At 45.7% G+C, this 23,786-nt stretch overlaps 1 protein-coding gene across 11 annotated transcripts in view; it reads left to right on the forward strand.

Annotated features, from left to right (window-relative positions):
- Positions 1 to 2,736: 2,736 nt before the first annotated feature.
- The window catches only part of NLRC5 (NLR family CARD domain containing 5), an 85,948-nt gene continuing 64,898 nt past the window's right edge, over positions 2,737 to 23,786 (forward strand). For 10 of the 11 annotated variants that reach the window (XM_019455869.2, XM_053906126.1, XM_053906128.1 and 7 more), the window contains exon 1: positions 2,737 to 2,848. The gene's annotated coding sequence lies outside the window, so the exon portion shown is untranslated. The remainder of the gene's footprint in view (positions 2,849 to 23,786) is intronic. The other variant, XM_053906127.1, reaches the window with a different exon arrangement.

Consider the following 23,786-nt stretch of genomic DNA (forward strand, 5'->3'; position numbering starts at 1 on the left):
GCAATGGCCAGCAGGCTGTTCCCTGGGCCTTGGATTCCCCTCTGTGGACAGTCAGAGGCCACCCTGGGGCCTCTCTCAGGAGAGGTACCACACGAGGTGGGGAGCAAGATGAGAGATGTGGGTTGGGATGGACTTCATCACAGCCATACAGATGGATGCCTGCCCAGGCCGTAGGGTCCCCCGCCACGTTGGTCACGTGAGTGCCCAGGGAGCACTCACAGTGGCTCTCTTGACGGGCACAGCAGCTTCAAGTCTGTCCAGAGCTGTTGGGGGACGCGAACCTCATGGGGAGGCACTCATTCACCTTTTAGGCTCTCCTCAGACAGAGCTGCAAATGCCTCTGACCCCCTAGCCACTAGGAGCCCCTGGTTCCCTTCCTTCAAGTCACCTCTTCCTACTGGTGGCCTTGCATGCTGATGGCCCAGCCAGAGCATGGAGCCCTGTTTCTGGGTTGACCCGGAGAATATTACCTCTGCCATCACACAGGGTGGCTCGACCCACTTTAAGGGCACAGGTCCCCTACTGGCAACCTGGTGTGACAGAAAGAGCTGTGGGCTGGAAGGCTGGGACCCGGTGCAAGCCCAGCCCTGAGCCTCAGTTTCCCTTCCTATAAGATGGGAGCGTTGGATTTGATGCTCTCCAAATTCTCCGACATTGTAGGATATGCATCCATATGAGGTGACGCTCACGGCGGAGTCTCAGACACCATTACTGGGGCGTGCCGAGGGGAAGGCCCCGAGAAGGCCCTGACAGCTTTCTGCTCCCTTCCCCACAGGATACGTGCGCTGGCTTTGCTTTTCTTGTGAATATCTGCTTGCCCATGTGGCTTTGGGAGAGAGGAAAGAGTGGAAGCTGGAATGGCCCTGGCTGGGTCTCCTAGCCTTCCCGTTGGTCAGCAGAGAGCGTTTCTCAGACCCTCTCTCCCCTCCCCCACAGCGCTGGCTCCTTTCGGCCTCTTTGCCCACCCACCATCAAAGGTGCCGTTTCCTCTCCTGACCAGCTTCCCGCGTGAGTTGTCACTCCTCTGTTCCATGTGGTTCCAGTGCTGGACAGGACCTACGGGGGCACAAGGGGCTTCAGATCCTGAAGATGGCAGGGGGGGCAAGGGACCCTCACAGAGGTCTGCTTTCTGGTAAAAGAGAGGAGGACGGAGCCCCTAAAAAGTAAATCAGATGTTAACATGGAAGAAAAATCTCTCATAAGCATATTTTCAGCTGGACCACCTTATTATGATCAGAGGTCTCTTCCCACCCTCAGGCTGTAGTACGAAAGGTTTCTATCATCCCGGTCTTGGGAGGCACTAAGGCTCCAGGAAAGATGCATGAAGAAAATCCCTCCTGCTACGTTGGCCGAATGGGATGGGGGGAAAAAAAAGCAAGACGCTGGCATGTGCAAAGTCCCTGGGGAAGAAGGAATCATGACAGACTCAGGAAACTTCATGGAGGCCGACGTAGTACAGAGAACAAAGAGCAGAGGGAGAGAGATGAGCTCAGGGTCCACATCATGAGGGTGCCGGAGGGGGCTGGCCTGTATCTTGATGGCTAGGAGGCAAGGGCTGATACGGCGCTTGGCAGGGGGATGCCCCTTCAGGTTTGGGAAGATTTGTCAGGAGGCCACCATCTCCTGAGTCAGGTTCCTTCCGACCCCTGCTCTGTCCCCTCCAGTGCTCTCTTGGGCTGCTTTCTCTTTATCTTGGGGCCCAAAGCAAGGGTCAGGCTCACTAAGTTGACCAGGAGCACTCCTCGGGACTGTCAGGCAGTCCTTCTCGCAGGGTCAAGGTGGTTTCACAGTCCTTGAGCCCTGAGTAAAGGTATTTGGCCAGTAGTTGGAGAGAAGGGCATAAATCCAGGGGTGCCTGGCACTGATGTGGCTGTGCTCATGACCACCACCTTGCCGTACCCCCATGTTCACACCCTCACACACGTGGCCTGGGAGGCAGGGGGACAAAAGTGATGAGAGGAAGGCTGCTTGGCTGCAGGGCTGTCACCCTGGCGTGGGTGGAACCCAGGGATGGATGTATTCCCTGCAGGAGAAAGGGAGCTCCCTGTCCCAGAAGGGGTGCAAAAAGCCAGGAGGTTGTTAGTGGAGCTTTGGAAGGGGAGTCGGACCCCTCTCCCCGCTGCCGTCGCCCCGTTCAGGACTGCTGCTGAGCCCCTCCTGGGGGAGCCAGCTCATCTTTCTGTCCGCCCAGTGCTCCCGGTTCCTTTCTCTTCCAGTCTCTGCCTGTGCCACTGGGGGCAGAGTCCTTCACCTCTCTCCGCTCGACCTCAGTTTGCGCATCTGTAAAACGGGGTCGCGCTCGCATCTGCGCTTTAGGGTTCTTTTGAGGATTAGCGAAATTCCTAGATAGTGTTTGGCACCGTGTCAGAAAGCCAAAGGCTCAGTTCATAAGACCAATTGTCGCCGTTATTCCCTTCTCCCTCCTTTCATGGAGGGACAGGAGCCAGGCCGGGTGGGCTCCATCTCCTCGCGCGCCGCCACCATCTCCTCTTTCCCACCCCGTCCCCGCCTCCTCAGCGTCCCAGGAGAGCGGACAGTCGAACTCATCCCGGGGTCCTCCTGCAGCGCTCTGACCCCTTCGCGCGCGCGCGCGCCTCTGCCTCAGTTTCGCCTCCACGGAAGCGGCGAGCGCCCGCCGCGCCCCTCGGGGGTGTGCCCGGGTCCCGCCGCCCCGCCGGCGGCGCGCAGGAACGGCGGTGCGCCCCCGCCCAGCCGGCGCGCGCGTGGTCTCCGCACCTCGGGTCCACGTGATTTCCCGGCAGCGGCCTCCGGCTCCCGGCACTGCCCCGCAGCTCTCCGCGCTGGCTTTCAGTTTCGTGCGCAGCGCGCTGGGGAAGGAGCGCAGCCGGTGAGTAGCGAGCGCGCCCGGGGGCCGCGGCGCAGGCCGGGTGGGCGGCGCGGGGAGGTGGCGGTGCCCCGGGGCGCTGGGCGGGAGACCCCGAAGGTCGCCGGCTGGCCGGGTGGAAGGACTGACGGACGGGTGGACAGATGGGGCGCCCGGGGCCGGGCGGCGCTCCGCCTGCCGCCCGGAGAAGTTTGGGGCATTGGGTGCGAGCCGCAGAGGAAGGCAGGTCGGGGTCCCCCCACCCCGCCCCCAGGGGACGCGGCTGCGCTCGCCTTTCTCAGCACCCTCGCAACGCCCCTATCACCTCCTGGAACTTTAACTTTTAATTGCTTTTTAAAGAATTAAAAAAAAAAAAAGAATTAAAGATGTGGGAGATGGGTGGGGGGTGGACGAAATACATAAAGGTAATTAAGAGGTACCAAAAGTTTGCTTTGGATACACAAGATAAGTAAGTCCTAGAGACCTTCTGTACAGCATAGCATACAGCCTATAGTACACACACACACAAACACACACACACACACACACACACACACACACACACACACACACATTAATAGAGGGCGAGAGGAAACTTTTGGAGGTGATGGTGGGTTTATGGCATGGATTGTGGTGATGATCTCACAGGTGTGTATTTTCTTGCAACCTCATCAGGTTGTATACATTAAATACACACAGCTTTGTCTGTGTCAGTCATACTTCACTGAGGTGTTTTACAGGAAAGCGGTACAAACTTTCAGTTACAAAATAACTCACGCAGATGAAAAGTAACGTGTATCGTAATGGTGACAAAGGGCAGCTGCGGGTGTACAGAAAGGTGGAATATCCAGGTCGTACACCTGAAACTAATATGACATTGTATGCCGACTGTACTTCGATAATAATTTCTTTTAAGAAGAATTACAGAAGCCACGCTGCTCATTACTCACAATTCAGTCTTTTTAGCCGAAAAATGCTTTTTTGTTACCATGCCACACTTACAGAATAGAGGGAACGCAGTTGGGTTGAGCCAGATGAGAAGCCTCATGTAACCACCACGCCAACCTTCTGCAGCCCATTTTCGTCTCTACCACACCTCATCATTTATCTTTTTAGTTTAGAGAGAAAGAGAGAGTGAGGGAGAAGGGGTGGGGGAGAGGGAGAGAGAGAGAGAGACTCAAGCAAGCTCCCCCCGCTGAGCGTGGGGCTCTGCCTGAAACCCTGAGATCATTATGACCGAAGTGGAAACCGAGAGTGGCTTGCTCAACCCGCAGAGCCACTCAGGCGCCCCTACCACACCTCATTTTGAAACAAATTTCAAACAGACATCACAGCATTTCAACTGAAATATCTCAGAATGTACTAAAAGATAAGGAATCTTAAAAATAATAACCACACCATCTGAAGACTGTAAGCATTTTAACAGTAATTTCTTCATGTCAAATTTCCCGCCTATTTCTAATGAACATTTTAACCCCATAGTAAGTGAAGACATAGGAACATTTTGTTATCTGCTTTTTTGCACTTTATGTGGTTTTTAGACATTTTTCTCACTCAGGAAGTCAGGACATGGAGTTTGCTGAGGTGGCCGTTTGGGGAGGTATGGGAGAGATCCCTACCTATAAGTTGGGGATCCTTACATTTCCTTTTTAAAAGATTGGGGGTTTGGAGACTCAAAAAACAGTTTGAAGGGACACCTGGGTGGCTCAGTCGGCTCAGGCCCTGATCTCACGGTTTGTGAGTTCGAGCCCCATGTCAGGCTCTGTGCTGACAGCTCAGAGCCTGGACCCTGCTTCGGATTCTGTGTCTCCCTCTCTGTCTGCCCCCTCCCCAGCTTGCACACGTGCTCTCTCTCTCTTTCTGTCTCAAAAATAAATAAATAAACATTAAAAAAACACAGTTTGAAAATCAGCACTTCCTAGTCTCCCAAACCTGGGGGTGGTGGGATGTGGGATGTACCCCAGGCCTGTATCGAGAGCCTCATCCCTCCAAATTGCTTTTCCTTCTAAGAAGCAATGAGCCCAGAAAGGCACTTGGCTGGGTCCCCCACTGGAGAACACAGCAGAAGGGAAAGCTGATTATTTTAGGGTACATCCAAGCCTCTCTCCAGTATGCCTTCCTCAAACATGGCTGAACTCTAGTGCCAACTGGCCATTGATCGTGGCCACCTGTCTTGTCTCCATAGCATGGCACGCAGCTGGGTACCTGGCGGGGTAGGCGGGCAGACCAGGGCTCTCAGCACCTTGTATCTGCGGGGTGACCATGAACTAAGATCTCTCAGAAGCTCAGTTTCTTATCTGTGAAATGGGGATGATAATGTGTCCTGCAGAGGGTGCTTCATGGTTAGATGAGATGAGACCTGCCCCAGGGCGTGGTCAAACCTCAAAAGCACCACACAAGCATGCGGAGTGCCTTGGGTCCTTGATGAAGGTGGACGAGCAGAGGAGAAAGTCTCTGGAAGTGTTTCACAATTAAAAAAAAAAAAAGTTGCAGAGGTGACTGGATGTTTGGCAGGCCAAGTAGTCTCTGCACCTACACCGCCCTGCTGAGGAAAATTCCACAGAACTCCTTAGTATGTTTATTCCTGTCTGTTATGGATTGAGTTGTGTCCCTGAAAAAGATATGTTGAAGTCCTAACCGCCCCCCCACCCCCCGCCCAGTATTTCTGAATGTGACTTTATTTAGAGATAAGGTCGTAGCAGATGCCATTGGTTAGATGAGGTCATACCAGAGTAAGTGGGCCCTTAATTCGCTATGACTGGTGTCCCTATAAGAGAAGAGGTCAGCACACAGTGAGGTGACAGCCATGTGACAACAGACGTAGAAGTCAGAATGATGTATCTATAAGGCAAGGAGCCCCAAGGATTGCCAGCCACCTTCAGAAGCCAGAAAAGGCAAGGAAGGCTCTTCCCCTGGAGGATACTTTGTTACAAGTCTAGCCCAGCTAGGAAGAAAATTCATCATCCCCAAACCTCTCTTCTGCCTTCCACACAGAGTCGACTGAGGGTTAAGCAAATTGATACAAGTGCCAATACTTTGTAAAGACTTTTTTTTTTTTAATGTTACTTATTTTTGAGAGAGAGGGTGGAGGTGGGGAAGAGGCAGGTGGGGGCAGAGGATCTGAAGCGGGCTCTGTGCTGACCGCCGAGAGCCCGATGTGGGGCTCAACTTCATGAACCGCGAGATCACCACCTGAGCCAAGGTCAGACACTCAACCAACCGAGCCACCCAGGCGCCCCGTAAAAACTTGTTGTAGGTGTTCTAAGGACACAAACTACTGGCGTCCTTTGCCAGGTCTATGTTTGTGTTGCTGGTAGCCCACAGGTCGTCTACCTTGGCTGAAATCTAGTCTGCAAGGAAAAGGCCCAGATGATTTGCGAAGAAACAAAGAATTGAAAAATTGATCACTTTGGCTGTGGGTGTAGGATTTCTAGAGAAGGGAAGATTTTGGGTCCCTCTGGTCACCCTGGAGAACATGTCTCTCCCACACACTGTACTTAAAACCATTGCAAAAGCGGTGAGGCAGACAAGCGCTTGGTTATATGTGGGACTTGTTACCTGTAAAACAGGCATCCTTGTGTAACCTGCATGCTGTCTGGGGTACTTGGGTCCTTTAGAGCTGGGTGAAGTTGGCACGGACCCCCCTTCTGTTCCTTTGGGAAGCCCTAAGTGGTCTTTAGCTCTCTGTGAATCTGGAGGGTGGAGGTAGGTATGATCTTAGTTCTGGCTATCTCTGACCCCAGACTCTTCTTCCGCTCTGTGGACATCCTTTCTCCCTAGTGGACCAAGGCATGAAACCAGTCATTTTCCTGGGATAGGGGGATGAGAGGCCTGGGGAAATGTGAGTTCACTCATTTATGCTGCTTCCAGCCTGACTCTCTGTGATGGGACTCCTGCTCCATCCTTTGGGTCACTCCAGAGTCTTCTGGTAAATTCTCAGACTCAGGAATCTTCCCCAGAAAGGTTTTGTACAGCCCTTCTCGCTGAGATGCTCTGATGTTTGGCAAAGGAGAACTTCAAAGAGCCTTGAGAGAACATTGGCTTGACCTCAGATCGTCTCTGTTTTCCCTTTGGTTACTTCCAGTCTTTTTTCTATGTGTGTATATTCATATTTTTAAATAGACTCATAGGTAAAAATATACATATACTTTTTAAATGTTTTTATGAGAAAGAGTGAGAAAAAGCATGAGTGGGGGAGAGGGACAGAGGAGGAGAGAGAAAGAGAGAAAGAGAGAGAGAGAGGAGAATCTTAACAGGTTCCATGCCCAGCACAGAGCCTGATGCAGGGCTCTATCTCATGACCCTGGGATCATGACCTGAGCTGAAATCAAGAGTCAAATGCTCAACCAAGTGAGCCATCCAAGTGCCCCTGGAATTATACCTTTTAAACTACAATGGAATTATATGTTACAGGAAAAGTACATCCTATCTCATTTTTTAAATTATTTCATTTTTTAGTAGCTAATACATTCATATAGTAAAATAATATAAAACCTACAAATAGGTATATAATGGAAAGTAACTCTCCCTCCCTCCTCTTTCTCCCAGCCACCTGGTTACTTTCCTGAAGGCAACCAATGTTATTAGGTTCTTACGTCTCCTTCCAAAGATACTTCAAGTGGGCCTTTACAAATATATATATATGTGTGTGTGTGTGTATAAATGTGTATATATATATATGTGTGTGTGTGTGTGTGTATACACACACACACACATATATTGTATATATACAAATATATATATTTTCTCCCCCTTCTCACGAATAGTGGTATGCTCTAGATAGTATTTTTTATCTTTTTTGTTTTGGGGGGGGTTTTAAAAAATGTTTTATTTACTTTTGAGAGAGAGCACAAGCAGGGAAAGGGCAGAGAGAGAGGGGACAGAGGATCCAAAGCAGGTTCTGTGCGGACGGCAGTGACCCCAATGCAGGGCTCAAACTCAGACTGTGAGATCATGACCTGGGCCGAAGTCGGATGCTCAACCGACTGAACCCCCCAGGTGCCCCTTTATCTTTTTAAAAATGTAATGTAATTTGGAAATCTTCCCACATCACCACAAAACAAAAATATCTGCTTTTTTCTTCTTAGTGGCTAAATAGTATTTCTCTGTTATGGTTGTTCCACAATTAATCTAACCGTTATTGGGCATCTAGGGTGTTTCCTGTCCCTTGCTGTCCCTAACAGTGCTGTAGTGAATATCTCTGCTCAGTCATCATGTGTGCGTATTCTCACATATGCAACATTTGCAAGGCCAAAGGGAATATGCAGTTTGAGCTTTAATGAATATGGCAAATTACCCTCCTTACGTGTTGGACTAATGTTCACTCCCAGCAGCTATGCGTGAGGGGACCTGCTTCCCACACCCCGCCCCCCAAACACACGTGTTATCAAACTTTTCCATATTTGCAGACCTGCGAGATGAATAATGGTGTCTTTCCCCCAGTTTCTCTTATCTTTTCAAATATTTAAGTGTCATTTGTAGTTCTTTTTCCATCATCTGCCTCTTCGTACCCTTTGTCCACTTTCCACTGGGTTGTTGGTCTTTTTCCTACTTAGCTGTAAATAAAACCACTGTACATATTAAGGAAATTGGCTCGTTGTCTGTAATATGAACATACTGGAACTTTAAGTGGCCACATAATTGTCCATAGAATGGCGGAACCATATCCACTTTTTTAAGCATTGGTCTTGTTTTCTTCTACTACATGTGGACTGTTTCCTTTCTTTTATATGAAAGACAAAATGTGACATTTTAAATTTTTTTTAATGTTTTTAAATTTATTTTTGAAGGAGAGAGAGAGAGACAGAGCATGAGCAGGGGAGGAGCAGAGAGAGAGGGAGACACAGAATTCGAAGCAGGCTCGAGGCCCTGAGCTGTCAGCCCAGAGCCCGACACGGGGCTCAAACTCACGAACCGTGAGATCATGATCTGAGCCGAAGTCGGACGCTCAACCGACTGAGCCACCCAGGCGCCCCCAAAAATGTGACATTTTAATTCTTTCCACAGCCCCCCTCCCGCCCCCGCCCCAGATTCCTCTCAGGAAGGGAAGTATTTTGGGGAAAATACCTTGACAGGATTGGAGAGAGTGGGGCCTGGGTACAAAGTGGTCAGCAAGGACCAGGGTGTGGGGGATGGGACAGACTCTGCATGGAACATGTGAGTGGGGTGGGGGTACTAGGGGTGGGTACTGTATTTGCTCCTAAGAGAAGGGAGGAGAGGGAGAGAGGCTGGGCCACCCAGGGAGGAGACCCCCCAGAAACTTCTTGGGGGTAGGATGGCCAGAGGGCATTTTTGGTGGGGTGATGCCCCCTTCTCCACGTAAGGGGGGTACCGCCAGCACAGATTCCCACCTGGCTCTACCCAGCGATCAATTGCCCGCTCGGCACAAGTTTCTGTAACATGTCAGGTCCTGTGCTGGGCACTCGGTTACAGCCGACAACACGACAAAGTCTCACTGATGTGCCAACAGAAAAAAGGCAACGAACAATTGCACGGAGATGTGCGGTTGTGGAGAGGCGGTGACCGTGGTAAAGAAAGACTAGGTAGGCGAGGGGGTAGGCGGAGGGCGCAGGAAAGGTTGTGTGTGGAGACGCCAGGCGTGGCCTTCTCATGAGGGGCACCTGGGACAACTGGGGGGAGTGAGGCAGGGAGCCATGAACCATTATGGTGTCTGGAGGAAGAGGGAACCAGGCAGAAGCTGTAGCAAAAAGCAGAAAGGAGGAGGAAGAGGGGAGGGAGGAAAGGGAGGGGAGGAGAAAGAGGAGTTTAAAGTCCTCTGTGCTCACAGTGCTTCTTGTGAGTGAATTTTTTGTGTGTAATTTAACAAAAGTCTGGACCTGCCCTGGAGGCGACCTCATGACTACAGCCTCCCATCCCCTCCCCTGCGGGGAGACCTGGACAGACCCTAATCTTCTCGGGGCCACAGTATTCCAGGTGGCTTGGTGTCTGAGCCAGTGCATCTGTATCCGGAAAGGTGTCTGACATCCAGCGCTGTGATGACCATCCTGGCAGCTAGAGCTTTTCACATTCTGGATTATTTCCTTAGGCTATGTTCTCAACGTGGACTTTTTTTTTTTTAAGTTTACTTATTTATTTGGAGAGAGAGCAAGTGCTCTGGGGGGGGGGGCAGAGAGAGAGAGAGAGAGAGAGAAAGGAAGAGAGAAAATCAGAAGCAGGCTCTGAGCACTGTCAGCGTGGAGCCCGATGTGGGGTTTCGACCCCATGAACTGCGAGATCATGACCTGAGCAGAAATCAAGAGTCTGCTGCTTAACTGACTGAGCCACCCAGATTTCCCTCAGGGTGGACTTCTAAAGGAATATATGGACTTTATGAAGTTAAAATACACATAACATAAAATTTGCCATCTTAACAATTTTAACCACTTAAAATATTCAGTGGTGTTATGTCTATTCACACTGTTGTGCAGCCATCACCCCCATCCACCCCCAGAACTCTTCATTTTGTAAAACCAAAACTCTATGCCCATTGCCCAGTAACTCTCCAGCAACCCCTCCCCGGTCCCCAGCGTCACCGCTCTACCTTCTGTCTCTAGGGATTTGATACTCGATGTACCTCATATAAGTGCAGTCATACAGTATTTGTCTTTTTGTGACTGGCTTATTTCACCTAGAATAATATCCTCAAGGGTTAGCCATATTGTATATTGCAGGATTTCCTTCGTTTTTAAAGCTGAATAGTATTCCTCTGTACGAATATGCCACATTTGGCTTGTCCGTTCCTCCATTGATGGACACTCGGGTTGCTTCCACGTTTTAGCTGTTGCAGATAATGCTGCTGTGATCATGGGTGTACAAATATCTCTTTGAGACTCTGCATTCAGTTCTTTTGGGTGTATGCTCAGAAGCAGAATTGCTGGGTCATATGGTAATTCTGTTCTTAGTTTTTTGGGGGAATCACCGTCCTGTTTTCCACAGCGGCTGTAGCAGTGCTCAGGCATTCCAATTTCTCTACGTCTTTGCCAGCACGTGTTGTTTTCAGTTTTGTGTGTTTTTTTTTTTTTTTTTTTTTTTGATAGTAGCCATCAATGGCACTTACTGGCCATTCATAGGCCTTTTTTGGAGAAACATCTCTTCAAGTCCTTTGCCCAATTTTGAATTGTTTCTGTTGTTCAATTCCAGGCATTTAGTTTTGTTATTGAATTTTAGGCATTCTGTATATATTCTGATGATAAATCCCTTATCAAATATATGTTTTTCAAATAGTTTCTCCCATTCTGTGGGTTGCCTTTTTACTCTGGGGCTAGTGTCTTTTGATGCACGGAAGTTTTAAAATTTTCATGAAGTCCAACAAAAGTAAAATTTTGTGAAGTCTAAGATATATATTTGGTTACCTGTGCCTTTGGGATCATATCCAAGAAATCATTGCCAAATCCATGGTGGTTCAGCTTTAGTCCTATGTTTTCTTCTAAGAGTCTTACTGTTTTGAGTCTTGTAGTTAGGCCCTTGACCCATTTTGAGTTAATTTTGTATGTGGCATAAAGTAAGGGTCCAATTTCATCCTTTTGCGTGTAGATGTCCAGTTTCCCCAGCACCATTTTTTGAAGACTTCCCTTTCCCCATTGAATGGACCTGACACCTTTGTAAAAACTCATTTGGCCGTATATGCCAACGTTTATTTCTGGGCCTTCTATTCTATTCCATTAGTCTATACAGTTAACCCTTGAACAATGTGGGGGTTAGGGGTGCTGACCTCTGGGCAGTCAAAAATCTGTGTATAACTTTTTGACTCCCCACCTACTGATGGCAAACTGTTGACCAGAAGCTTTACCAATAGCATAAGCAGTCGATTAACACATATTTTGTATGTTATATGTATTCTATACTATATTCGTATGATAAAGTAAGCTAGAGAAAACAAATGTTAAGAAAATCACGAGGAAGAGAAAATATATTTACGGTACTGTACTGTACTGTAAATTGATAAATTTTGTATTTATCAAAAAAAATTCTTGTAGAAATGGACCCATGCAGTTCAAACCCATCTTATTCAAGAGTCAATTATATGTCTATTTTTATGTCAATACCACATTGTTTTGATTTAGTTTGTAGTAAGTTTTGAAATCAGAAATTATGAGACCTTCTTTTTCAGGATTTTTTTTTATTTTGGCTATTTGGGGTCCCTTGAGATTCCATATGAGATTCCATTTTAAGATGGGTTTTTCTGTTTCTGCAAATCACATCATTGGGGTTCTGGTGGGAATTTTCTTGAATCTGTAGATTGCTTTGGATAATATTGACATTTTAACGTTATGAAGTCTTCCATTCCATGAACCTACAATGTGTTTCCATTCATTTATGCTTCTAATTTCTTTTGGTAATGTTTTGTAGTTTTCATTGTACATGGTTTTCACCTCGTATGTTAATTTTTAAGTATTTTATTATTTTTGATGCAATTGTACATGGAATCATTTTTGTAATTTCCTTTTCAGATTCTACATCGTTTGTGACTAGAAATGCAACTGACTTTTGTGTGTTGACTTTATATCCTGTGACTTTGCCAAATTCATGCATTAGTTCTAATGGTTTTTCTGTGCAGTCTAGGATTTTCTACATGCAAGAATATTGTATATCATCTGCAAACAGATAATTTCACTTCTTCCTTTCTGATTTAGATGCATTTTGTTTCTTTTTCTTACTTAATTTCACTGGCTAAAAATTCCACTACTATATTGAATAGAAGTGGGGAAAACAGACACCCTTGTCTGTTCCTTATTTTAGAGGAAAAGCTTTTAATCTTCCACCACTGAATATAATGTTTCCTGTGAGTTTTTCATTCATGGATTTTATTATGTGAAGTTTTTCATTCATGGCTTTTATTATTATTATTATTATTATTTTATTTGTATTATGGCTTTTATTATGGCTTTTATTATGCTTTTTATTATTTTTTGAGTTTTAAAATTTTTTAGTATTTATTTATTTTTGAGGCGGGGGAGGGGAGGAGAGGAGCAGAGAGGGAGACACAGAATCCGAAACAGGTTCCAGGCTCTGAGCTGTTAGCACAGAGCCCAATGTGGGGCTTGAACCCACAGATTACGAGATCATGACCTGAGCCAAAGCTGGATGCTCAACCGACTGAGCCACCCAGGTACCCCCTTAGTTTGTTGAGTTTTAAAAAAAATAATGAAACCATGTTGAATTTTGTCAAATGCATTTCTGCATCGATCGAGATGATTATGTGGGGGTTTTTTCTTCCTTTTGTTGATGTGGTGTATTCCATTGATCAATTTTCATGTGGTAAATCATCCTTGCATTCCAGGAATGAATCCCACTTGGTCATGGTGTATAATCCTTTTAATAGGCTTCGCATTTGTCTTGCTATTATTTTGAGTATTTTCACATTAATGTTTATAAGGAATATTAGTCTGTAGATTTCTTATAGTGTCTGTATCCTGGCTTTGGTATCAGGGTTATGCTGACCTCATAAGTATGTTAGGAAGTGCATCCCCCTCTGCAATTTTTGGAAAAGTTTGAGAAGAATTGGTATTAGTTCTTTAAAGGTGTGATAGAATTCACCAGTGAAACCATCAGGTCCAGGGCTTTTCTTTGTTGGGAGACTTTGGATTTCTGATTTAATCTCCTTATTAGGAGATTACAGGTCTATTCAGATTTTCTATTATTCATGAGTTAGTCTTGGTAGGTTGTGTGTTTCTAGAAATTTCTCCATTTTATCTAGGTTTCCCAATTTGTTGAAATATAACTGTTCATAGTACTCTCTTATAATCCTTATTATTTCTGTAGAATTGGTAGTAATGCTACCACTTTCAATTATGATTTTAGTAAATTGAATCTTCTCTCTTTTTTTCTTTATCTTTCTAAAAGTTTGTCAGTGTTGTTGATCTTTTTTAAGAGCCGACTTTGGTTTCATTGATTTTTCTCTATTGTTTTTCTGTTCTCTATTTCCAATACTTCTGCTCTAATATTTATTATTTCCCCTTCTCTGCTGGTTTTGGTTTCAGTTTGTTCTTTTTCTAGTTCCTCAAATTATAAAGTTAATCTGTTGATATGAGACCTTTCTTGTATTTTAATCTAAGCATTTATTTAACACTGCCTTCACTGGATCCCACACATTTTGGTATGTTATGTTTTTATTTCATTTATTTCTAAGTATTTTCTAATCTCTTTTGTGATTTCCTATTTGCTCTATTGGTTAAGTGTGTGGTTTAGGGGAGTCTCAGTGGTTCAGTTGGTTGAGCATCCAAGTGTGGAGCCTGCTTGGGATTCTCTCTCTCCGTCTCTCTCAACCCCTCATCCCCTCCTCCCTCCTCCCGTTCTCGCTCTCTCTTATAGTAAATACACTTAAAAAAGTGTGTGGTTTAATTTTGACAATTTTGTGAATTTTCCAATTTTCTTTGTTATTGATTTCTCTTCATCTCATGGTCAGAGAAGATACTTTGTGTGATATCTATCTTTTAAAATCTATCAAGACTTGGGGCGCCTAGGTAGCTCAGTCTGTTTAAGTGTCTGGCCCTTGGTTTCAGCTCAGGTCCTGATCTCATGATTCATGAGATCAAGCCCCATCTTGGGCTCCACTCTGACAGCTCGGAGCCTACTTGGGATTCTCTCTCTCTCATACACACACGTGCACACACACACACACACACACACACACACACACACTCCCTCTACCCCTCTCCTGCTCACACACCCACACACTCTCTCTCAAAATAAATAAACTTTAAAAATAAAATCTACTGAGACTTAATGTGTGGCCTAAAATATGGTCTATCCTGGGAAATGTTGCTTGTGCACTTGAGAAGAATGTGTATGCTGTTGTTGGGTTGAGTGTCCTATATATGTCTGTCTAGTTGGTTGATTGTATGCTTAAGTCCTCTATTTCCTTATGTCTCTTCTTCTGGTTGTTCTGTCCATTATTGTGAGTTGGGCATTACCATCTCCAAATATTACCGTAAAACTGTCTATTTCTCCATTTTGGTGGTCTGTCGTTAGGCATGTAATGTTTACAATTGTTACATCTCCTGGCTGCGTTGAAGCTTTTATTATTATATAATGTCCTTCTTTGTCCCTTATAACCGTTTTTGTTTTAAAGTCTATTTTCTGTGATATTAATATCGCCATTCCTACTCTCTTTTGGTTATTATTTGCATAGAATATCTTTTTCCATTTTTTTACTTTCAATCTGTTTTTGTCTTTGTATCTCAAGTAAGTCTCTTGTAGGCAGCATATAATTGAATCATGTGTTTTTATCCATTCTGCCAATCTCTGTGTTTTGTTTAGAGAGTTAATCCATTTACATTTAACATGATTACTGACAAAGAGGGACTTATTTCTGTCATTGTACTATTTGTTCTTAATATGCTCTACAGCTTTTTTGTCCCTCACTTCTTGCATTGTCTTCTTTTGTGTTTAGTTAATATTTTGTAGTGAAATGTTTAAATTTTTTCTCAATTTCCTTTTGTCTATATTCTATAGCTTTATTCTTTGTGGTTGCCATGAGAATGACATTTAACATCCTGAAGTTACAACATTCTAATTTGATTTTATAGTAGCTTAACTTCAGTAGCATACAGAAACTCTGCTTCTTTACAGCTCTGTCCCTACTCCTTTTGGTTGTTGATGTCACAAAATTACAACCTTATACATTGTGTACCCCAAAACATAAACTACTAATTCCTTTAAATATATTCATTTCCTAAATTATGTAGAAAACAAGATTTAGAGTTTCCAACCAAAGTTACAATGATACTAGCTTTTACACCAATAATTGTTTTTCTTTAAATATACTAGACTCTTAAATCCTGTAGAAAGCAAAAAGTACAATTACAAACCATCATTACAATACTAGATTTTATAATTGCCTATGTATTTACCTTTGTTTCTCCATACAGCTTCAGAATAATGTGTAGCATCTGCAGGACTTCCTTGAGCATTTCTCGTAAGGCAGGTCTAGTGGTCATAAATGCCCTCAACTTTTGTTTATCTGGGAATGTCATGATTTCTCCCTCACTTCCAAAGGACAGTTTTGCCAGATGCAGGGTTTTTCGTTAATAGGGTTTTTTTTTTTCCTTGTATCACTTTGAATATATCTGCCCACTGTCTTCTAGACTCCCAAGTTTCTGATGAGAAATCTACACATAATATTATTGAGAATCCCTTGTATGTGATGGTTTGCTTCTTTCTTGCAGCTTTCAAGATCCACTTTGGGTTTTGGCTTTTGAAAATATGATTATCATGTGTCTTGGTTGGATTCCTTTGAGTTCACCTTACTTGGAGTTTGTTGCACTTCTTGAATGTTTATATTCACGCCTCTCATCCAATTAGGGAAGTGTTCCGCCATTATTTCTTCAAATATTCTCTCTGCCCCTCTTTTTTTCCCCCTCTTCACCTCTGGGACTCCCGCAGTGTGCATGCTGGTCCACTTAATGATGTGCAGGTCCCTTAGGCTCTGTTTGCTTTTTTTCAATCTTTTTTCTTTATGTTCATCAGCTTTGATAATTTCCATTGCCCTGTCTTTAAGTTTACTGATTCTTCTGCCTGTTCAGATCTGCCTTTGAATCCCTCTAGTGAATTTTCCATTTCACTAATTGTACTTGTCAGTTTCAGAATTTCTTTTTGGTTTCTTTTTATCTCTTTATTGATTTTTTTTTCATTTTGTTCACATATCGCTTTCTTGAATTTCTGCACCTATTTCTTTAGTTCTTTGAGCATTTAAGACAGTTTTTTAAAGATTTTATTTTTAAGCAATCTCCCCACCCGGTGTGAGGCCGGAACCAACAACCCCAAGATCGAGTTGCATGTTCCACTGACTGAGCCAGCCAGGCTCCCTTTAAGACAGTTGTTTTAAAATCATTGTCTGAGATATCTGCCATGAAGTCTTTCTCAGGGAGAGTCTGTTGGTGTTTTTTTTCCCCCTTGAATGAGTCATACTTTCCCGTTTCTTCGTATGGTTTGTGATTTTTTTGGTTGAACACTGGACATTTGAGTATAATAATGTGGTGTCTCTGGAAATCAGATTCTCTCCTTTCCCCAGAGTTTTCTGGGATTTTTGTTACTGTTTTTGGTTATCATTTGTGTGTGTGTGTGTGTGTGTGTGTGTGTTGTCTTTGTGCTGACGAGCAGTCTGAGGTGTAAATCTAATGTCTTCCTGTGTTTTTGCTGAGGTTTCCTTGGGCATATGTGGTCACTTTCTAATTTTCTCCTTATGTACAGATTCTGTGTCCTAGTCTTTAATGTCTAGCTCCAGAAAGGGGAGAAGGGAAAAATAATGGTGGGATCAAAGGGGTCTAGCCCTTTAAATCTCCTAACAGTTTAACTGGAGGGAGAGGATTTTGCAACAATGAGGGGAGGTACAACAACAATGACTACCTGCCTTTTTTTTTTTCTGCACCTGTGATCAGAAGCAATAATCAGCAGTCAGAGCACAAATCTCCAATATTTGGAGGACAAGGTCCTTTTTACTCACCCTGATTCTTCCAGGCTGTGTGCAGGCTGCTTCAGGAACATATGCACAGCTGTCTGACATGAGACAAGGTTTGGGGTATGGAGAGCCGCTACTGTGCTTAGAGCTGGAATTGACCAAAATTAACCACAATTTGCCACCCAGGCCTTCCCCTGGAAGCGGAAAGTCTTCTTCAAAGACTTCAGAGCTCCCCAACAATTCCATCAGACAGATTGTGCCCGTGTAAGTGTTGTCTAGGTGGGGAGAGAGAGTCCTGGTGCTTCCCACTCTGCCATCTTCCAGAATCCTCTCCTTGACCTTTATTTTTAAATTGTTTGTTTCTAAATTTCTCTCCTGTGCAAATGTAGAGGCTGCAGGCAGCTGGGAAATGGCATGATGCCCCAACACCCATGTCCTTGGTGGAGGGATAGAGCCTGTACCGTCACCCAATCCCCATCAGTCCTTTGCCTTGGTGATTCTTTCCGCTCCTCATGGCAAAATGGAGGGAGCATTCCAACCCTGGGAAGCTGGTCCTCTGAGGCATTTGGATCTTGTTGTAAAGAGAAATAATTTGCTACTTATGTGTCTTCGTGGTAGTCTCTTCCCTGAGTTCTTAAGGGTGTCCTGCGTATTGCTGGGCCTCAGCATCCTCCTCTTGAAATGGACAGGTCAGTGTTGCCCCAAAGAGAGACATATCCAGTAGGAGTCAACACGATTATTTTAGGAGGTGTGCAGTCAGGGCTTTCATGCAAATTGAATCATAAAGTGAGAACATTGTCATCTTTTCAGTTCTCATTAATCCTTCCTGATTAGTCAAGGAGAAAGTCTCCGTTGGTGCTGAATTAGTGCTTCTCACACTCCTGGTCTCCTTTTCAGCAACGGGAGTCCAGGCCCCAGGTCAGAGCCCTGGGCAGGTGGTAACTTCTTCTAGTTCAACAGCACCATTTTTTTTTTTTTTTTTGAGGGTTATCTTCTGTTCATGGTGAGCCATAGTTTAGAAATAAAGTTAAATGGGAGATGATTTTTAGAAAAGTTTTAAAGAAGTGACATTCTTCTGATTCTCGGATCAGGCAAAAATGTCCTCCACTATGGGTAAAGAGTCATAGAAATTGTATGCCTCTCCCTAATGGGTGAAATCGTGAGATATAAACTTTAAGTTTTATTTTTGCAATGTTTAGGACTTCTTAAGTGACTGGTTATTTTTTGTAAGCAGAAAAATAATAAAGATCTATGGAAATGGGAATTTCCTTTGGAAAGAAGACCATTAGTTGAAGGTAGTATGGTGCTTCAGTTAGTAAAAAGTCTCTGGATAGGTCTTATTTCACCCATTTATTTAAAAATTGTCTGTTTTTCACTGAGGTATAATTAACATAGGACATTATATTAGTTTCAGGTGGACAACTTAATGATTCAATATTGATATATATTGCAAAATGATGTCCACAATAAGTGACATCCATCCCTACCCATAGTTACAGAAAATTTTTTTTCTTGTGTTGAGGACTTTGAAGATCGGTCTCTTAATGATTTTCAAATATGCAGTAGAATATCATGAACTGTAGTCATCCTGCTGTGTATTATATCCTCATGATGTGTTTATTTTATAACCAAAAGTCGGTACCTTTTGATTTCCTTCACCCATTTTGCCCACCCCCGCCAGCACTCCTTGGCAACTAATCTGTTTTCTGGATCTTTTGGTTGGTTGGTTGGTTGGTTGGTTGGCTGGCTAGGTTTTTTTTGTTTTTGTTTTTTTTTAACTCCATGTGTGAGTGAGATCCTATGGTATTTCCCCTTCTCTGACTGACTTTGTCCCGCAGAAATTCCAAAACTAAATTCCTTTGGGATTCTCACCAAAGGATGGTTGGAGACAAAGAGGGGATTTCCAGACCTTGGCTTCCTTTCCAGTTTGGTGGAACTGTGCTGAGCCTGGGCCTGTGTGAGAGCAGCTGGGAGAGCCACAGAGCCTGCCAAGGAACAGGCTAGAGGCGGAAGTGTTAGTCATTGGGGGATACCCACAGGGTTTCGTCTAAATACGGCTGTCTTGGTGGCTTTCCTGTCCCCAACCTTTCAGAGGGCAAGACTCACTTGGGTCTGGTTTACTGGAGAAGCAGGGTGCCAAGTGCAAGGGAACACAGAACCAGTCTCCCCCAGCTGGGAGTGGAGAACTGGTGCCATCGTGCCTAGAATATTAGTTCCCAAGCTTGTCAGCACATGAGAATCACATGGGGAGCTTCCAGAAGTACCAATGCTGATGTTCCACCCCTAGAGACAATGCTGGTATTGGCCAAAGGGTGTGGCCCTTTGGAATTTTTGAAAGCACCCCCCCCTCCATTATTCTAATGTACAAAAAAATTTGTGAACTCCTGACGTGACCTGACAGATCCCAGGAGAGCCTTCTGGAGGCCCAGGAACATGTTGGGTAAAAGCCTCATGGAGGCGTCACCAGCCACTTCATGTGGGTGCTGGGCCCAAGCTGCCAGGGCTGAGTAGGAGAGGCAAGGCCACTACCTGGTCCCCTGCTGGCTCTAGGGCACCCCGATCCCAGAGGAGAGCTCAAGCCTTTTGAGCAGGAAGGTGGTGGGGGTGAAGGAGGTGACTTAAAGCCTAGTGATACGGGCTGGGACCCAGATTCCCCAGTTTGCAGTGAGGAGGAGAGAGGCCTCGTTGGATTTGGGACAGGTACCACCCAGGCCTGAGGGCCAGGGTGTAGGCTTGGGCTGCTCCACCCTCTCTGGATCCCTCCCCACCCCCCACGCGTGCACCCCACCCCCTAGAGGGGCTGCAAGGCCAGGAGACCTTTGTTCAACTGCTGGCTCTCTAGAAGTGGGCTGGGCAGATCCCCTCACTGCTGGGAGCCTCAGTTTCTGCATCAATAAAGGCCTGTAACTGAGTTTAAGTCCTGGAGGAGCCTGACATTGTGAGGATAATGAAGGGTGGTTTTCAAAGGAACAGTCACCCCCACGTCCTCATCCCCCCACAGGGGTCCTGTGTCAAGGACCCCTCTTGTGTGCTCCACTGGCTTTTGTGGTTGAGGGAGGAAATGGCTGCCAACATCTTTCTTTCTTTATTTTAATGTTTATTTCTGAGAGAGAGAGAGAGCAAGTGCGCGCACGCAAGTCGGGGAGGGGCAGAGAGAGAGGGAGACGCAGAATCCAAAGCAGGCTCCAGGCTCTGAGCTGTCAGCACAGAGCCCGCTGCGGGGCTCAAACTCATGAACTTCAAGATCATGACCTGAGCCTAAGTCAGATGCCCAGCTGACTGAGCCACCCGGGTGCCCCTTCTGCTAACATCTTTCTGAAGGTGTCCCCCCAGGGAACCCTCCAGTGAAAAGAGGTGGGGCTAGCCCCTAGGGTGGGGCTGCATTGGCCTTCTAGAAAGAGCCCACTGGGTCAGTCTGGGTCACTGGGTCACGCACCCAGGCTCAGACATCCTCTGAAGCCTTAGACTGTAACCAGCCACCCTTCAGGGAAGGCAGAGGCCCAGATCTCGTTACTTCTTTCAGGGCTTGGCATTGGGCATTCTGAGAGGGCTTGAGGGCCTCTGTGGGTCGGGTCCATCCCAGGGTCCCCAGGCCTGACTGTCCACTCAGTCCTGAGAAGCCAACTTCAGCGGCATTTTTCTTTCTCACTTGCGGGATATTTCTGTCCAAGTGTCTAAGGTTTCTGTCCTGACAGAGGGTGCCTTTCATATGACCCCACCAACCACGGCCTTTCTGGGGCTGAGGTTAAACCCAAACCCTTTTGTACCTCTGTCCCTCTCTCCTCACTGGCCACCCTCAGCCTCCCCCTTCTGTCCTCTCTTCTCCCACCCGGGCCCAGGGGCAGAACCCAGGCCTGCCGGTGCTGTGTGGACGAGGCTTCTGGCCTCCCATGGGCCCTTCTCCTTGGCCTGACCCTTCCCACCAGCCCCGGGAACAGGGAAGGCAGGTGGGAGACCCCCTGGTAGAGACAAGGAGACGGGACCCAACCAGCCAGTGGACCCGTCAGCCCCCCGTTTCCGTTTTCTACCCAGCCTTCTGTGTGCTCCCCCATAATCCATGCCTGGGGAGTCAGGAAGAGGGAAGAAGCCAAAGGAACATGGCTCAGAAGCTTCGGACTCAAGCTGTGTCCTCTTTGCTATCCCTCCCTTCCTTCTTTGGACCCTTGCTACGGGCTGGGGCTATGGAGGAAACAACAACAACGCAGTTGTAATCATAGCTAACATGTCTCGAGCCTGTCTAGTGGGCCGGAAGCCATGTCAGGGATTTTGCCTGCTTCATCTCCCAACAACCTTGCCTGGTAGATATTAGGATGCCCGTCACAGACACTGTTCGTGTTCCCTCTCACTCACCTGCTTTGCCCCTAGCCAGCCAGTGCACCCATCCCCCATCCACTGTGGTCCCAGGCCACCAACATCAGCACCCTTCTGGAAGGGTTGCCGTTGGCTAACAGGAATTACTTCATACAGAGATGCCTCCCTCCCCCACACCATGGGTATGACCCATAGCCAATGACTGACTGATATGGGGGTGTAATGACCCAGCCTCCTTGCCTCTTAACAGGACAGACTCTGTGGCATCGTTCACATTCCAGAGCTCCCCCCACCCCGTCCCACCCCACGTGTTAGGCTGAAGCAAGACTTCCCTTACCCTCTCAATACATAACTTTTGCAGGAGCCCCTCTTGTCTTGAGCTCTGCTTCTAGAAGCCTGATCTACAACATCCCCATTTTACAGATGGAGAAACTGAGGCAGCAAGAGACTGAAGTAACCTTATCAAAGCCATATAACTGGCAACTAGTAGAGACTCAGATCCAGGGCCCTGGTGCAAGGTGTCTGCTCTTATCTGGAATCAGGCACTGCCCCTGCCCTCAAGGTATCACCAACACGCAGAGGGAAGCAGGTGGGCCAAGAGAAAATGACAGGGCACAAGATCTGCTGTGGAGGAGAAAGAAGAGAGCGCTAAGGGGTGAAGGCCAGTGGCAGGGGGCGGGGGCATGACAAGGTCTCGGAGGGCAGACGGGAAGACTTTCTGGAGAAGAGAGCAGGAGGAGGAGTTGCACAGGTGAGAAGAGACAGGAAGGGGCACCGCAGGGAGAGGAAGTCATGTGATCCAAGCAGGAAGATGGGGAGGTGGGGCTGTGAGCGCTGCCCATGGGCAGGGCGGCAGGTGAGTGAGAGGGCCAGGAGGTGGCCAGCAACCAGGTAGGGAGGGACCATTTATTTATTCATACTTTGAACCTTTCCTGGTGGCCTGACGTGTACCTACTCTGGGGCAGGCATATTAACATGCTGTGACTTTATCTGAGAGGTGTTGGGACGCTGATAGGAGGTTCAGACAGAAACGAGGCCAGACCAGAGCTGAGTGTTAGAGATAGCTCTGGCCACAGGAATGTGCACGCGTGATATGAACGCTGTTCCGTGTCATCCCACATCCCTCAGCCTCTTCCCTCTTGATGGCTGCGTGGAACTTAACCAGTTTCTTTTCAATGGTCAGTTAGGGTTGTTGTTTTTTTTTTCCAAACTTTTACGGTTATAAACAAGGGCACATTAAGTATTCCCGAACATAAGTTATTTTGCATGTTACGAATGTATCTGCGAGCTAAGTGCCTGAGCATAGAATTGCTAGGTATGGTTATGTGACATTTGAAGTTTCCATAGATAAAGTTGTATTCGTACATGCTCCCACTAGCAGTGCATCAAAATGCCTGTTAATTCACAACCTTGCCAGCTCTATAGTTTGACCATCTAAGAGCTAGAAAATGGTATGTCTGTTGTAGTTTTAACATGTATCTCTTTCATTTCCTGTGAAGTCAAACATCTTCTCATAAATGCTCAAGAGCTATTTGTATTTCCTTTACGGCAAACTGTTCGTGTTCTTTGCCCACTGTTCTGTCAGCTGCATTGGACTTTTTTCTTATTGATTTGCGGTAACTCTTGATATATTAAAAACATTCAATCTTTGATAACTTGCGGATATTTTTTCCAGGTTTTCATTTCTCTTTTCACTTTATTTGCCATGTTCTTTGGCAGTACAAAAATTCTAATTTGTATCTGATCAATTTCATTCCATTTTTCTTTTATGGTGTCAGACCCTAGACCCTCTCTACTCCGAAATTATGTCGATAGGCTTTTCCAAAAGCATGTGTTTCTCCAGCACTTAAAAATTTTTAAGTTCTTTGTTGTCAAATCTAGCACATAGGAAAAAATGCAGAAAATTCAACAAGAGCTTCATGAGTTGTTGTAAATTGAATACTTGTAGTCTCCTAGTACCTTTATGGTTTAACTTCTTACATTTAAATTTTGGCCTCATTTAGACTTTATTTTGGCATAATTCGAGGGACAGAAATCCATATTTATTGAAAAAGAATAACTTTTTAAATGTCATGGAATATTTTAAAATTTGTCATATGCCAAGCAAAAAAGGAAAATTTCAACATATTTCCCTAAAGCAGAAATTGCATAGAACTTATTCTTTGCACGGAACGGTAAAAAAAAAAAAATTAATGGCAAAGGTTTAAAAAATATCTCACCCCTCTATTAAATGACTCAGTTTAAAATTATAAT

The sequence above is a fragment of the Panthera pardus genome, unplaced genomic scaffold (genome assembly GCF_024362965.1).
Source record: "Panthera pardus isolate Hobbes unplaced genomic scaffold, ASM2436296v1 HiC_scaffold_18, whole genome shotgun sequence".
NCBI classification, from domain to species: Eukaryota; Metazoa; Chordata; class Mammalia; order Carnivora; family Felidae; genus Panthera; species Panthera pardus.